The sequence below is a fragment of the Rhinatrema bivittatum genome, chromosome 1, assembly GCF_901001135.1.
Source record: "Rhinatrema bivittatum chromosome 1, aRhiBiv1.1, whole genome shotgun sequence".
NCBI lineage: Eukaryota > Metazoa > Chordata > Amphibia > Gymnophiona > Rhinatrematidae > Rhinatrema > Rhinatrema bivittatum.
The window spans coordinates 305,189,948-305,207,920 of record NC_042615.1 but is presented as its reverse complement, the minus strand read 5'-3'; the positions used below and the strand labels follow the sequence as shown (position 1 = coordinate 305,207,920).

Genomic DNA, 17,973 nt, shown 5'->3' with positions numbered 1-17,973 from the left:
GCTCTACTGCCCCAAGCCCTCCCTCACCCCAATCCAGGGAGTCTAAAAAAACCAAACACTCTGCTCCCTAAATTCAGCCCACCCCACCTTTCCTGTCAACCAGAGACTTGAGGGGAGGAGGTGAGCATGGGACAGGAAGAACAGAGTAAAGAAGGCTGTGCCTTAGACCTTCTGCTCATTGTCCCTTGTCCAGGGGAGGGAGTGTGTGTGTGTGTGGGGGGGGGGGGGGTGGAGGAGGGGTGACAGGATCACTAGTGCCTAGGTGCAGCAAAATCCTAAATCTGTCATTGCGTAAAGATAACAAGAACTTTATTGCTATTGAAGGAAGTCTTTCATGAAGGGGTGAGAAGTGCCCCCCAGGCACTGCCTAAGGAGTTAACAGAATCAAGAAAGAGCATGAAGTACCCTTATGGTGCTGTCTGAGGAGTTAAAGGATGTCTAAAGGATTTATTGGAATATTTCTGATTAAATATTGGGGCTGTAACCACTTTCTGTGGGAAAACTTAAGAATTAAATTAGGAGGCAAAGGAAGATTGAATTAACTTAAATCTCCATAATCTGGGAGAAGTGAGAGAAGAAGAAATTTCAGTATAAATAAGGAGTGCTTCCAAACTGATTCAGAGACTTTGCTAGAAGACGTGAAGTCTAAATTACAAATCACGTAAATAATTTCTAAGTTAAAACCTGCTTATCACCCGCTGGACTTTATCCTAGCTAGCTCCTTAAAACTAACATAGAATAAGATCACTCCAACAATCACATCCTTAATCAATCAATCTCTTGAAGAAGGTCTAGTCCCAGACAAAGCAAAACAAGCAGTGATAAAACCTATCCTAAAAAATAAAACCAGCAGTATGGACGACTGGGAAAACCATTGACCTATATCTAACCTACCCTTTCTATCCAAAATTATTGAAAAAGCCGTATTACCACAACTTGAAGACTACCTATATGATCATCACATTTTACATCCAAACCAATTTGAATTCAGGAAAAATCGCTGAATCTTATATCCTGGTGCTAAATGAACTTTCAGCTGCCTTTGACACTGATGACCATACCCTTCTATGCCACCAGCTAAGAAAAATTGGAATTGATGGTGATGTAATGAAGTGGTTTACCTCTTTCTTATCTAAAAGGACTTTCCAAGTCAAGCTAGGCAACCATATTTCTAACACCTTTCCGACTGACACTGGTGTCCCTCAGGGTTCATCACTATCTGCAACTCTCTTCAACATCTACATGCTCCCACTATGTAAATTACTATCTGATCTTGGAATCACCTTCTACCTATATGCCGATGATATTCCGTTCTACATACCATACACCACTTCCATTGAAAATTCAGTAAAGATGCTGGCATCATACATGAAGGCTATTCAACATGAACTCTCCAATCTCAAACTATCTCTAAACACAAAAAAAACTGGAAATCATTCTGCTAAGAAGAAATCCCCCAATAACGCCTCCACAGGCACTGGACCTGGACGACTTCAATATTACACCCTCAGATCAAGTGCGGGACCTAGGAGTACAGATTTACGAGAACCTAACCATAGAAAAACATGTAATCAAATCAGGCTATGCTAAACTATGATTATTACATAGACTCAAACCATTGCTGACTCAAGTAGACTTTTGTACGGTACTACAAACCCTCATTTTTTCAAACAGACTACTGCAACTCCCTTCTACTCGGAGCACCTAAAGGTCTCATAAAAAAACTACAACTACTACAAAATGGTGCAGAAGACTCCTATCAGAATCCAGAAAATTAAATCACATATCACAATCATTGATATCTCTGCACTGGCTACAGATATAATCCTGAATCCATTACAAAGTCTTAACATTAATACATTCCTCCCTCCATTCTGACAATGCTGTCTTGGAAGGGATGGTGCTACAACCACACATGTGTTCATAACAATGAGTGCAGAGAGAAATATCACTTAGTCCAAAAATATATCTTCCAAAACTTTATTATGATTCTTATAAATCTTTGTAAAAGGCTGCAGCTCCGTTCATGTTTACAAATAATAGCGTCTTAGGTCCCCCGACACGGACCCGCGTTTCGCGGTGGCTGCTTCGGGAGGGACGTAGCTTTCATACAATCATCTGTTAACAAATGTAAAACAAGGACTAAGTGCAAATATTTAATATTGCAAATATTTAATATTGGAGCATCGCTCAAATATTAAACATCTTCGGGAAAACACACCTCTAGTGGACCATTGGATACAACATTCACACTTATTTATTTATTTATTTTTTAAATTTTTATATACCGAGGTTCTTATAGAGACTACAAATCACTCCGGTTTACATATAACGATAAACTGCCCAACAGAGATAAGGGGCTTTACATAGAACAGTGGCACATATGGAACAATATAACTGGATGACAATTTAACATAATGATAATAAATAATATAGTATAGTTTAACATTGTAATTAATAAAATTATGTAATATAATCTGTATAATTTAACTATTTAACTTGGTTTCAGATTTATTTTTCTTTGTCTTGGAAGTAGTAGTTGCTCCCTCCCATGGTGGGGATCATTCTGAATTTTTGTTGCGTAAAGAACAAAGGTGGATACATACTTTGGATACCATCTCTCCTCGGGGATTGAACAAAGAAATAGAATGGCATTTGTTTACATAATTCTTTTCGAGCCTTGATTAGCTCAGGTTCTCTGGTCACTGATTGGTGGAACAGTTTGGCGCCCTTTTTGACAGCTTTAAAGCCCCACTACGCCATTTTAACATTGCGCTCCTGACTTTGTTAAAGCAATGCAAGTAAATGCTGTTTCAAATATATACAGGTATGTCTTAATTTATAATATTTGCTTTTAGATAGTTGTCACCGGTATGCTGGCCTTTTGCACTTAGTCCTTCTTTTACATTTGTTAACAGATGATTCTATGAAAGCTACGTCCCTCCCGAAGCAGCCACCGCAAAACGCGGGTCCGTGTCGGGGGACCTAAGACGCTATTATTTGTAAACATGAACGGAGCTGCCGCCTTTTACAAAGATTTATAAGAATCATAATAAAGTTTTGGAAGATATATTTTTGGACTAAGTGATATTTCTCTCTGCACTCATTGTTATGAACACATCATGGTAGAGTGTAGTCTTGCTATTTTGCTCTTTTGGGCTACAACCACACATGCCATAGTGATCACTAAGATCTCAAAATAAAGGACTACTAGCCATGCCCTCATTGCAGAATACACACTTAAGAAAGATAAGAGTCCTTATGTTCTCTATTGCAGGCCCTACACTTTGGAACTCTCTTCCTGAGACTCTACGCCTAACTACTGAAACAAAAAAATTCAGATGTGACCTCAAAACATGGTTATTTCAAAATGCCTACAATCTTTTCTTATCCTTTCTGAAATCACCACTTGCTCCTACATCAACAAACTCATGATAAACTTACCCTCAGGACCCCTTATCACTTTCTTTCCAACCCATACAAATAAATGTATCTGAAATAACCTCGCTCAGAACCCTCCTTTTCTTCCCTACAGCACCTATTGTTAAAAATGCTACTTCTTCCCTTCACCCTCATACCTACATATTTCCCCTCCCCTGTCCGCCTAAGTAAATGTACAAGTCTTTCACTTTAATTTATGACATATGAACAAATCATGTTATTGTAATTGGCTACCAATAATATTTATTTCATGATGTAAACCGCTGTGATCTTCACTTGGAATGACGGTATATAAAATGGCTAAATAAATAAATTAAATAAATTCCGTATTTTTCGCTCCATAAGATGCACTTTTTTTCACCCAAAAGTGGGGGAAAATGTCTGTGCGTCTTATGGAGTGAATATTAAAAAAAGCCCAAAACTAACTACAACCCCCACCCTCCTCACCCTCCCCCAAGACTTGCCAAAAGTCCCTGGTGGTCCAGCGGCGGTCCGGGAGTGATCTCCTGCACTTGGGCCATCGGCTGCCAGTATTCAAAATGGCACCGATAGCCTTTGCCCTTACTATGTCACAGTGGCTACCGGTGCCATTGGTCGGCCCCTGTCAAATGGTAAGAGCAATGGTCGGCCGGCGCCATCTTGTGCTCCTACCATGTGACAGGGGCCGACCAATGGCACTGGTAGCCCCTGTGACATAGTAAGGGCAAAGGCTATCGGCACCATTTTGAATACTGGCAGCAGATGGCCCGAGTGCAGGAGATCGCTCCCGAACCACCACTGGACCACCAGGGACTTTTGGCAAATCTTGGGGGATCAGGAGGGTGGGGGGTTGTAGTTAATTAAATTTAAGGATTGGGATGGGGAATGGGGACAAAAAAAAATGTTATGCCCTCCCCTAATTTGCTCCATAAGACGCACAGATGCCCGGGAACAGAGCTGGTTTAGAACACCTTTTTTTTTTTTTTTCTCCCCGCTCTGAATCCTAGGTGCGTCTTATGGTCAGGTGCATCTTTTGGAGCAAAAAATACAGTATATATCTGACTTATTATTTATTGCTGCTAATCAATCGAATAAGAGAAGTATAAATATTATTCAATTATCTGATTGAACTATTAGTAATGAAGTTGGAAACCACCATTCTTCTCCTGTGTGTTTATTGGATAAAAAGACAATGTAAATTGGCAGTGCTGTGAACCAAAGGATGGAGACAGGTCTTGATTGCAAAGAAGCAGGGTATAAGAGCTATTGTTCATCCCCACAACTAAGAGCCTGGTCTCAGAGACTAAAGCTTTCCATGGAGCAAGGGAGAGGTATATATAGACTATGGAGGTATTCTAAGCAGAAAGGGTCCATCCTTTATTCTTTCTATGTGCCCCTGGGTGCCAAGTAAAGCTTTTGTCCGCTTAGGGGTTATATAAGAACATAAGATATGCAATACTGGGTCAGACAAGGGTCATTCAAGCCCGTAACCTGTTTCCAACAGAGGCCAATCCAAGTCACAAGTACCTGGCAAGTACCCAAACATTACATAGATCCCATGCTATTAATGTTGGCAACAAGCAGTAGCTATTTCCAATTGATTAATAGCAGTTTATGCATTTCTCCTCCAGGAATTTCTCCAAACCTTTTTTAAACCCAGCTACACTAACAGGCTGATGCAATATCGGCATGCATTAAACGAGCACTCATGATTGAGCGCCCGCTCCCTTAACACGCACCGATCCACCTCTTCGGGGCACCCGATGCAAAATGCAAATGGACTGACGCATCCCTTTTCCTAACCTGACCATTGGGAACATTTTATTTATTTATTTATTTATTTATTTTTGGGGACATTTCAAATTTTTTAGTTCCTCCAAATTAATATCACCATGATATTAAGTTGCAGGAAGTACACAAAGGCAGTATTTTTTGCTTTTCTGTACACTTTTTGGGCTCCTCAAAAATTAACGCCTGCTTGGGGCAGGCATTAATATTAGTAAGTAAAAAAGTGCGTGTTAGATGCACATTTATTTTTGTATCAGGGGAATAGGTAATAGCCTCATCAACATGCATTTACATATGATGAGCACTATTACCTACGAGTACATTTTGGATGCGCTAACCGCCATTTTGCATTGGGGGTTATGGACGTGTGTCTAAAATGTGCGTCCAATCGTGCATTGAGCTGTGTGCTGTGGCCAGCGTATGGTACTGTATCGGCATGTAACTGCCTTAACCACGTCCTCTGGCAATGAATTCCAGAGCTTAATTGTGCATTGAGTGAAAGAATTTTCTCCAATTTGTTTTAAATGTGCTACTTGCTAACTTTATGAAGTACCTCCTAGTCCTTAGATTATCCAAAAAAGAGTAAATAACTGATTCAGATTTATGTGTTCAAGACCTCTCATGATCTTAAAGACCTCTATCATATCCTCCCTCAGCCATCTCTTCTCCAAGCTGAATAGCCCAAACCTCTAACATTTCCTCACAGGGGAGCCGTTCCATGCCCTTTATCATTTGGTCACCCTTCTCTGTAATTTGTCATAGAAGAAATAGATAGCAAGGGCAGGTGCTATTAATAGAGGATTTAAATTTGCTGGATGTTGATTGGGATACCATAACTGTGGTGTTTTCTAGAAGCAGGGAGATCCTGGATTCTCTGCAGGGAGAACTCTTCTGTCAGCTGGTAATGGAACTCACATGGGAGAAGTTAATACTGGACCTGGTGCTTACCAAAGGTGATAGTGTTTCTGATGTTGTAGTGGATGATCATCTGGTATCCAGTGATCACCACATATTGTGGATTAGTGTTATAATGCATGGGATGAGGTTCATTCAAAGATGAGGGTGCTAGACTTCAGGAAAACTAACTTTGTTAAAATAGAGGAGTACCTCAAGGAGTTAGTTGGAAAAGAAAATCTAGGGGAAGCAGAAGAGCAGTGGGCAAAACTGAAAGAAGGGCAAACTAACTTTTTTGTTAGGAAAAGGACTTAGGAAAAAGAAGCAACTGTGGTTTTCTAAATTAGCAGCTGAAAAGGTATGGAAAACATAGTTAATGTTTATAAAATACAAGAGATCACAGAAAGAGAAAGACAGGCAACAATATCTGGAAAACCTAAGAGAAGCCAAGAGAGTTATCAGGAATACAGAGATGCAAACAAAAGAAAAAAAAATACCAAATACGTTAAAAAGGGGGACAAGACTTTTTCTCTTCAGGTATGTTAGTGATAGGAGGAAATGCAAAAGTGGCATTGTGAGGCTTAAGCCCAAATTTTCGATGTCCCGCGCAGGTAAAATTCGGGGGTTACGCGCATGGTTGGGCTCTGCGCGCCGAGTGCAATTTCGAAAGGGCCAGGCCATGCTCCTAACCCCCGGTACATGCAGAAGTGCTGGGCCATCGAAAAGGGGCAGGGGCCAGGCAGGGATGGGGCCCTGTCCCGGAGACGTACGCGCCAGCAGCCGGCCGGCACGTGAACGTTACGTCTGCTCCGGAGGAGCAATAAGTAATGAAACAAAAAAACCGTAAGTAGCTAGGGAGGGGTTAGGGGTCGGGGAGGAGGGGGGGAAGGTAGGAAGGTTAGGAGGAGGTATAGCAAACTGGGGAAAGCCTACTCGCGTCGTCACACGTTGCTTTTTAAAATTCCCCTCCCCTGCGCACATGTGCGTGTGGAATTTAAAATCTGGAACGTGTGCGCGTGGGAAACGTATTTTATAACATGCACACTGACACGCACATGTTATAAAATAGCCACATCCAGGTGCTTGCACCTTTTAAAATCGACCCCTTAGAGATGAAGGAGAGGAATATGTACAGGCTGACAAGGAAAAAGCAAAATTAACTAATAAATATTTCTGCTTGGTGTTCACTGTGGAAGGACCAGCAGCAGGACCACATAGAAATGAACACAGATAGATTTAAAAGTGAAGTAAATCTTGATTGATTTTCAGAAAAGTGTGTTTGTGAGACGCTAACAAATCTTAAAGTAGATAAAGCAATGGGGCCGGATAGGACACATCCAAGGGTTTTAAGGGAAATTACAGAAGTACTGGCAGCTCTGCTGGCAGACCTTTTCAATGCTTTTTTTTTTTTTAGAATCAGGAGTAGTTCCAGAGGACTGAAGACAGGTGGATGTGATTCCTATTCACAATAGTGGAAGTAAAAAGGAGACTGAGAACTACAGAGGCAAGTTACTCTGTGATGAGCAAATTAATGGAATTGCTGCTAAAACAGAGGTTAGTTGAGTTTCTGGATTTCAATGGATTACAAGATTCAAGGCAGCATGATTTTTACCAGAGGTAGATCTTGTCAGACAAATTTGATCAATTTCTTTGACTGGGTGACTAGGGAATTGGATCAAGGGAGAGCGCTAGATTTAGTGTACTTGGATTTTTGAACGGCCTTTGACCTGGTTCCACATAGGTGATATACATAAATTCAGCACCCTATATAAGACAGGGAACTACATTTCAAAAACTGTGGTTGAAGAAAATGTGGACTCTGGCAATGTTATCCATGTTGAAAAACCGGAGGTCTGTAAATCCTCCCTCTGTACTACACACATCATCTGCTGGCTTTGGAGAAATATGTATGTAAATTTTGACATTTTCAACAAAAGTCATTCTTCCTACGTTTGGTCTCCCTACATTCAATACTTGCCTCAAAAGGATCATAGTCTCACCTTGGAATGATATGCAATTGAATAACTGATTAATTTTGGATGTCTTGCCTGTTTTTTTATATATATTTTCAAGCTAGGGTGAGATAACATAGTACAACATTTCATCTTTGTGAGACTTTCCTCACTCCAAATGTTGTCAAATCTTCACCAAGGTGTACCATGCTGTTTGTACATCTCACTCTACATGCGAAACTGGCCCCTAAACCACCACCAACACCTCACTTGACCTATGAGATGGCCCTCCTATAGAGATATAAATAGGTGCACACAGTGAGGCACTCCCCAGAGGCACTCGCTCTCTTTCTCTTCCTCTTCCCCCCTCCACTCCTCTCCCTTCTCCCTCCCCAAGCTCAGAAATGGCCAAAATGCAATTCAAAACATTTATTGCGAATTGTATTATGGTCATTTCAGGCATATCGCACAGCCTAACGCCAGGAAAAAAAGGTGTAGTTATTTCCGGCGTAAAAATGGTGCGATATTGCCTGTCATTTAACCAAATCCCACCCAAACTCCTCCCTGATCCCGGGACTATGTTAACAAACGGTAACAAGTTCAAAATAAGTATCTGAGCAGATAGTAGTTAGCGTCCAGAGATGGATGAAGCTGCGGAGGGACAATTCAATTGTAGTCCGACTACCCAACTGCACCAAAACTGATAATCATTCAATAGAAAAGATGAAGCAAACGCAGGCTCACAAAGACATCCAAGTGCAGGACTGTATCGATGGGCAATTATAAGCTCATAGTAAATACAAACAAACACAGGTTCGCAAAAATACCAAGGATGAGTATTAGAAGGGATTTAAACGGGGCTACACCGAGCGTCCCGAGTGTGTTTGTTACTGTGTTTGTATTTACTAACAGGCCGATATGGTACAGTGCGCTCCAATGGAGGGCACCGTTAACCTGCCCTTGGACGCGCGTTTTCCCTTACCCCTTATTCAGTAAGGGGCGGAAAACGAGCATCCAACCCGCGGCACCTAATAGCGCCCTCAACATGCAAATGCATGTTGAGGGCGCATCAACATGCAAATGCATGTTGATGGCCCTATTAGGTATGCGCGCGGGATACAGTAAGTAAAATGTGCAGCCAAGCCACACATTTTACTTTCAGAAATTAGCGTCTACCCAAAGGTAGGCGCTAGTTTCTGCCGGCACCGGGAAAGTGCACAGAAAAGCAGTAAAAACTGCTTTTCTGTGCACCCTCTGACTTAATATCATGGCGATATTAAGTCAGAGGACCCGAAGGGTAAGAAAAGTAAAAAAAAAAAAGAAAAATTTTTTTTTTAACTGGGCCGAAAACTGGACGCTCAATTTTGCTGGTGTCCGGTTTCCGAGCCCATGGCTGTCAATGGGCTTGAGAACCAACGCCGGCAAAATTGAGCATCGGCTGTCAAACCCACTGACAGCCGCCGCTCTGGGTCAAAAGGAGGCGCTAGGGACGCACTAGTGTCCCTAGCGCCTCCTTTTGCCCGTTTCTACCACACCACCTAATTTAAATACAGAATCGTGCGCGCGCAGAGAGTGCGGGCGTTTGCCCGCTGTCCCTCGGATTTTACTGTATCGGCCTTTAAGAGCTTATAATTGCCCATCGATACAGTCCTGCACTTGGATGTCTTTGTGAGCCTGCGTTTGCTTCATCTTTTCTATCAAATGATTACTGGTTTTGGCAGCTCCTCCCAGCTCCTGCTTCACCTTATGTGCGATATGCACAGCTGCAAACACACACACACACCTTAGGCTCCACAGTGCCTCCAGCATGCAGATGGACAGACAACACACCCTACCCAACTGGCACTCTTGCTATAGCAAAGAAATGCATCTAAAAATGTTTGGAATGGAAATATTGTAGCAGAACAATAGCTCGGTCACCAAACAGTTTCCTGTAACTTTTCAGGACTGAGTTTTTCCAGTCTTTCCCCCCAGTTTATAGACCCAATGATATCCTTTTAGGATGCATAAAAGAAAGAAAATCCAAGGTCATCAGTTACTGGAAGGTTTCCTTGCAGCATACAGCAGCAATGAGAACACTGATAAAATAACTTTGATATCGGCAGCCATCTTTACTGGTATTTACGGAGGCCAGCTTTCAAAGGCATTTACCTGGGTAAATCGGACATTTCAAAATCTCCCTCCCTCAATGTGGCTGAACGTGTTCTAACCCCATATGCTTTTAGCTGCATATAGAGGAATTCTTCCCAAGGTGGTGTTTAGGTTGCAGGAGAAAGAGAACACCCACAAATGGCATTTTCAAATCTATGGGGCAGATCTTTAAATCTATGCCCGATTTTATAACATGTGCGCGCTGCCGCGCGCACATGTTATAAAATCCAGGGTCGCGCGTGTGCAAGGGGGTGCACAATTGTGCAACTTGCACGCGCCGAGCTGCGCAGCCTTCCTCCGTTCCCTCTGCCCCCCCTTTCTTCCCCTCCCTTCCCCTATCTAACCCGCCCCCCAGCCCTATCTAAAACCCCCTCCTAACCTTTATTGTAGAAGTTACTTGTGCGCGCAGGCTCTCTAGCCCCCGGCACAGGCCGCTGTGCCGGAGGACTCTGGACCGCCCCCCGGACCGCCCCCGAACCTCCACCATGCCCCCGGACTGCCCCCTGACCTGCCCCCTTCCCGCCCATTTTTCGAAGCCCCGGGACATGTGCACGCCGCCGAGCCTATGCAAGATAGGCTCGGCGCGTGCAGGGGCAGCTTTTCGGGGGTTACATGCATAATCCTTTGACAATCTGTCCCTATGTGTGCACTTTTCCAGCAAAATTCTGCTCATACGAGAAGCAGGGGCAAACATCCGCAGGCCATGATGTACCCACAGCAAGCGTCAAAAGGGAAAAACTGGTGCAGAGTCTGAGGGTATAAAGTATATACGGACCTTCCACCAAAAAAAAAAAAAAGTTTGAAAATTGCCCCTACAAGAGCTAACGTTTGATTAAAAAAAAATCATTTTCATCAGATGCAAGAAATGAAGGAAAACCTTTTTGTTGAGTCAGGCCCAGAACAGTTGGTGATTGTATGCGCCTCCTCTGAAGTTTTCTCACTATCAGGCTGATGCAATATCTGTGTGTGGAAAACGGGCACACATGACTGAGCTCCCATTCTCTCAGCACGCGCCGATCGACCTCTCCGGGGCGCCCGATTTAATATTTAAATCAGCTGCCATGGTAAAAAGGAGGTGCATGGGGAAATTGTGCGTCCCTAGCGCTTCCTCAGCAGCAGGTGCCCAGAAGAGGTGGTGGTCACCTGGTTAGAAAAAGGGATGCTCGTTAACTGAGCGTCCCTTTTCTTAACCTGACTGCTGGCACGCTTTAAAAAAAAATTTTTTTTTTAAACATTCTCCTTTTTATTCCTCTGACTTAATATCATGGCGATATTAAGTCAGAAGAAGTACAGAAAAGAAGCATTTCCTGCTTTTCTGTACACTTTTGGGCTGTTCAAAACTTAACGCCTGCTCTGGGGCAGGCATTAATTTTGGAGAGTAAAATTGTGCACGTCGGGCGCACTTTTTTTTTTTTTTGCGTCGGGGAGAATAGCTAATAGCTTCATCAACATGAATTTACATGCGATGAGCGCTATTAGCTTTGCAGGGGGTTGGACGTGCATTTTGGACATGCTACTCCCCTTATTGCAAAAGGGGTTGTGGACGTGCATCCAAAATGCGTGACCAACCATGGGTTAAGCAGCGCGCTTGGCTGAGCACACGGTATTGCATTGGCCCGTATGTTTCATCTGCTCGGTTTCCCAGAGTTCTCCTTTTTGGCCTCACGGTTGCTACTCAGTGGCAATGCATCATTTAGTCTAGCCTGCATTCTCCACGCAGCTGACACCATCTAATAACTGCTAGATCACTGTACAAAAATGTCAGGAAGTGGGAGAACACAGCTCAGGCTTCACACTCTGCGTCCACCAAACAGTAGCCAATAATTAAAAAAAAAAGAAACTAAAGCAAAAAAGCCCCCTGTAACTAATTAGATAGTGAAGTACATGTGACCTGAAGTCATAAGAGGAGCTTGAATTTCCTGAGTCACTTTTTCCCCCAATGTGATTTTTAGTAGACCACTGCAGATAAAATAAATCCAGTAGAAAAATAATTTTTTCCTTTAAATCAGAAATGCTACTAATAACTGTCAGCGGTTAGCACATGTTACATTATTATATTTTGTGCCTTTTTCTTTGTTCCTAAAGGGCAGTAAATAACTTTACAAAAAGAGAAAAAGTTCTTCCCACTCTGCTACACTCACTGTGCGTGGACAGTAAGCAAACCAGGGCGCTACGCTGAGTGGGATGCCCGACTGTTTCCCAAGAATGAAGAGAGACCGTCTTTAAAAAAAAGGATGTGCCCACAAAGGTTGCATGATTGCGGTATCTGCACAAATGTAAAAAATAATACCAATCTTTAGACAGGAAAAAAAGGAAACCTGGAAATAAAACAGACACAAAATACATTTTTAGGAATCTAAGCAGGAATGCTGCTCCAAGGAAGAAAATCCCAACACAGGATTTCATGGGTGACTTCAATAGATTATACTATAACTGGACTCTGTTTTCCAGGGTGTCTTACGACAGGGAGTAACTTCAAGGAAACACAAACAGTACCACGGAATGCTAGCAATTTAGGGAAAGAGAAGACCAGAAAGTGTGACGGTGTTCAGTTCCCGATCTCCACGTGAAGTGAGGCGAAGACCTCTTGTGGTTTCCAGACGGGAGACTGCTCCAGAGAAACAGAGCAAGCAGCGAGAAGGCTAGAAAACAGCAAGAAGCCCGGACAGTGGCAAAGAGAATCAGGAGCACTAGGCCCCAGAAGCCATTTCCTTCTCAAGTCAAATGTACCTGTGCTGCCTGCGCACAATACTTCAAGCGCCGCAACGCGCAGCAGCCATTCACAATGGTACTGACAAGTGTTTATGTCCCAAAAATTGACTTGTGGACATGAATTGTGAAATAATAGAATTAGGGCTGAATCATCTGAAAAAGAAACTGTGATATAAACCCAGGTCTCACAGCAGACCTGTTTTGTAAGAAAACAGATGTAAACAGTTTTCTTGTGTTTGGCTTGTTTTTTGTTTTTTTCTATTTACAACAAGCTAGTAGCTTTTATGCTCTAAAGCTAACCCTACAGTCACATTTTAAGTCTTAAGAATTCTTGGGCCTCTGTATTCGTGATCTGCGGTATAGGGCTTTTCCGAGAAAAGCTGAATTAATGCACTGAGGCTATCCCAACACAGCACTGTTAGCATTAGGTGCTGAATTGATTTACTTATTTTAACTGTAATGTCATGCACAATTATCTTCCGTGTATAAGACAGATCTATAACCATCCAGAGAAGTCAATGGCAAAGACATAAAACATGCATGCAACACTTTTATTCTTGCAATAAAAAAAAAAGTTAACAGCGGCGCTCCCCATTGCTGAAGGGTTGGCAAGAACGGCAAAGAACCGTGCCAACCCTGAGCTCAGGCCGCTGCATGCCGCAGACCTGGGTTTCAGTCTCCTCTCTGATGGAGACAGCTGGGCTGGGGCACACCGAGGTGGCGACGTGCTGGAGGTGCCCCCTGTCAGCCAAGTGCTGAGAAGACTTCCCTCCAGCCCTCATCACAGCATGCTGCCTGCCATTAGGGAATATACAAAAAGAGGGAAAAGGAGGATTTAAAAAAAAAAAAATGGAAAAGAAGTTTAAAGAGAGCTCATCATGAAACTGATTGATGACCGCAAACCGGGAAACTCTTGGGAAATTGCTTTCCGAGACTCTGCCAGTGGCATGAGACAAAGTGTTCTTATTAATGGCTATGACTGAGCATACACTCATTCTGACATCACTGACAGTACTGCTTAAAATGCAAATTATATTCGTAATTAGACAGAAGACAACATTAATCTGTTTGTAACTTACTGCTGCTCTACTCACTTAGATCTTATTGTAACATATTTTGTGCAGTGATAGGTTTCTTTTCTTTCTTTTTATTTTTTTTTGCATGGTTAAGAAACTAAATTTGAATGAAATCTGAGCTTAAACACGTTTCTCTAACGGTGGGGGCCATGACACTGAAATAAAACGAGAACACAAAATATGCTCGGTGCTCACATTAACAAGGAGATATGCCAACATTTCATAATTCCTAGTTTCCTTCTTTGGTACAGAAATTTGCATATAGTTATGGCTCCTAACCAATGGTGGAGCAGCTTCCAATATGTTTGCTGACATCGCCATGTGCTCTCATCTGGAGGAGATGCCACTTCTCTTGCTCTTCTTTAGAGGGAGATGACTTGCATGGCATGTTGCTCTATTTCAAATTATGTAACCAAGGAAGTCTGAGCCTCTGTGCGAGGGAGATGCTCAAAACATGGTCCCCTCCGACCCTCTCCTGGGATTTGGGAAAGCAGAGCTGTAAATGTTTTCTGCCATGGTACAAAGGGCTGGGGGGGGGGGGGGGGGGGGCGCCATCACGGATAAGGTGAGGGCAGAGACTGCAGCTAGTAACCTCTTCACCCTGAGCACAGCAGCAAGTTCCTTCCCACAGCCTGTTCCCTCATTTGCAAGCTCTTCCTTCTAAAATATCTGTCCAATACAGTTTTTTTTATGTTCAATGTAGTGCAATTTTCCAATGCATTGTCTCAGCTTTGGAGAATAGGTAAGGGGCACCTGAGCCAGGCATAGCCCTTATCGGCGGGGAGGGGGTGGTCGCCCATATCACAGCAACAGCAGGGGACCCCCTTCCACACCTTATCAGGTGATCTACATACTGGCACATTTTGAGTTGAGATAGTGGTGGGACAAGCGGCAACACAGCATTGGGAAGGCCTTGGAATGCCGTATGGCACGAGCTGGGGGAGCAGAAGGAGCGGCAGCAGCACGAGCCCTTGGTTTGGAGAATCACAGTGGAGGCCCTGGGAACTGGCCTAGCTTAATATATGGCAGGTTCCATATCCATACCGCCAAAGTGAACCTCACAGGCCAATACAGTACAGTGCACACTGTTAACCCACGTTTGGACGCACGTTTTCGACACGCTAGCTTTACCCCTTATTCGGTAAGGGGTAATAGTGCGTCGAAAACGCACGTCCAAACCCCCCGAAACTAATAGTGCCCGCAACATGCAAATGCATGTTGCGGGCACTATTAGTTATTCCCGCGCAATTCAGTAAGTAAAATGTGCAGCTAAGCCGCACATTTTACTTTCAGAAATTAGCGCCTACCCAAAGGTAGGCGTTAATTTCTGCCAGCACCAGGAAAGTGCACAGAAAAGTTAAAAATTAATTAAAAATTAAAAAAAAAATTTAAATCGGCCCGTGGGTTGAAAACCAGATGCTCAATTTTGCTGGTGTCCGGTTTCCGAACCCGTGGCTGTCAGTGGGTTTGAGAACCGACGCCGGCAAAATTGAGCGTCGACTGTCAAACTCGCTGACAGCCGCCGCTCCTGTCAAAAAAGAGGCGCTAGGGACGCGCTAGTGTCCCTAGCGCCTCTTTTTACCGCAGGCCCTAATTTGAATAATTTTAGTGAATCGCGCGCACAGGAGAGTGGCCTGTGCGCTCGCCCGCTCTCCCGCGAACTTTACTGTATTGGCCTGTCTGTGATGTAGGCAGGTACAAGGATAATGCTTGTGTGATTTGTAACAAAAGGCCGCCACTGTGAGAAAGCTGCCACCTCTTTTATTCCAGATTTGTGTCAGGGGAGAGGGGTGAGGGGACAGGTTCTGTAGCTGCCCATGTTATCATAGGTCCTGGTCTTATAAGTACCAGCCAAGAGCAGGGAAGCACAGTGATAACACAGTGTGCTCTGATCGACCTGAGATTACAACTGAACTGATTGATCTGTTTCCTCTTAGAAACAAAAAAGAAACAGGGATTCTAAATATCATAGGCAATGAGGACACATGAAAAGTGTGAGCCAAGGGTCACAGATATGATTGGATGGATGATTTAATAGTTATTGGGATGGAGGGGGCAGGGACACAGACACCTTATAAGGTCAGTTTCCCTGTAGAAACACAACCATGCTATCATAAATGTGTAGCAACGACATCTCACGGACTGCAGTCCTTGAATTACAGCTAGTTTGTCATTTCAGTGCATATGGCAGGGATATACAGTGAGGGGTGCACGCTGCCAGCGCAGACTGATAGAGCAGCCCTCCTCCTCTCCTCTTGGCCCTGACTGCTTACAGACTTTCCGTGCCAGATCCTGTTGCTGGCTTATCTACAAAAGAAATCGTGCAGCAGTAAGGGATTTCTGAAGGGGAAAAACCAACAACAAAGAACAGGGTGCCCAGGATAATCTTTCCGGCACAATGCCAGGGCTCAGCGCCCGGTGCAGCTCTTCTGCCCGTTCCCCTGCCTGCAGCACAGCTCCCCCCGATCTCCCCCGTACGTAAATATTGCAGAGAGATGAGGACTGGCGCGTCCGCCTGCCTAGAAACGAAAGCGGGGCTCACCTCCAAGCAAGCCTTCAGCCGGGGCTGCGCGGGTGCCCCGCCGAGGAAGCAGCTGCGTCCCAGGAGCTAAGATCCCGCAGAAGCGGCGGCATGAGAGCGGCAGGAGGCGAGGGCGACGGCGCTTAAATGCAGCTCGGAGGGAGCCGATCGGCGCCGCCCAGGCAGCAGGAGGGGGAGGGGGGAGCCGGCCCCCGTGAGTAACGCACACACGGCTCTCTCCTATTGTAAGCGAGGCTCCGGGCCAGAACTAGTACCACTAAAGGGAAGTCACTAACAAGTAATACATTTATCGTTTCACGCTCGAAGTGTGGTGCAATTAGCAAACACAGTAAAGACTGCAAACATGAAAAAGAAATACAATACACTGAACAGGATAAATGCATCGAATCCCCGAAACCCACACAAACCTCTTCATCTACATGCAACTCCCATTACCATTCAAAAACCTCTGCTGGAACAAATGCCCAGAGAAAATAAATATGCAGGCCTCCAGGTCACAAGGACAGACTGTGGGCAATGTATCCAGGTAACTGGGAGTGTAGAGAGACCAGGGCTGTTCCCTAGGGCCGGCACCAGACCCCATGCTGCAGCGGCCTGTGGCGCCGCCGGCAGCCTGAGTGAGGACTGAGGAGGAGGCCCGCTGAGAGGGGATGGGTATGAGAAAGTCTGGGTGTATGTGACAGAGCTCGTGTGCCAATGAGAGCGAGAGAATGTGTAGCGGTGTTTTAGGGTCCGCTGTAATATTTGCAGTGGTGCCTTTTCATAGGATAAGGTGTTTACTCTTTGTGTCTTTGGTAGTTAGGGTGTTCTAGTATAGCAGGTTTCCTATAGATTCTGAGTACATTTGTTTTTTTTTTGCAGAATGCACACACTACTGAAATGGGATCAAATAGGCCACAGCTTTATTGCATAACAACACAGGTGCCCGAGCCCCCAACGAAGGAATATTTACAAAGCCACTGTGTGCATCTGCCACTGGCCTGCAAGATGAACACCTACTGGCCAGCCAACCAGAATCATTGACATTGCATCATAGGCGCACCCCCGACCCCTGCCACCACCTAGCAAGGAGTCGTGTAGCAATGCTTCCGCCACAATCCAGCAAGGAGCCACTCCCAGGAAAAGTGCACCCAGTTATCCTAGCTGTAATCACAACTTGACACCTATCAAGTCAGCAAGCCATTCACAGCACCACGCTGAAACTCATTTGGCTCAAGCAACCCGCCTCCCCCCCCCCACCGTGACAACCAAACCGACCCCCAACAAACCATAACAAATAATCAATGGAAGGGTGGGTGAGTGGGAAGTGGCTCAGTCAGGCAGCGGCAGGCAAGTAAAATTGCCCGCCACGCCATGCCAACAGATCCAAAGCAAGTCCTCCCCCAGCACGCTGACCTGACCTTGGGGAGCCAATCAGCTCCTGTCACAGTCTGGGTCT

At 44.4% G+C, this 17,973-nt stretch overlaps 1 protein-coding gene across 2 annotated transcripts in view; it reads right to left on the bottom strand.

Annotated features, from left to right (window-relative positions):
- The window catches only part of SLC9B2 (solute carrier family 9 member B2), an 86,026-nt gene extending 69,340 nt beyond the window's left edge, over window positions 1-16,686 (bottom strand). The window contains exon 1 of one of the 2 annotated variants that reach the window (XM_029597021.1): window positions 16,536-16,686. The gene's annotated coding sequence lies outside the window, so the exon portion shown is untranslated. The remainder of the gene's footprint in view (window positions 1-16,535) is intronic. The other variant, XM_029597023.1, reaches the window with a different exon arrangement.
- Between the last annotated feature and the right edge of the window lie 1,287 nt (window positions 16,687-17,973).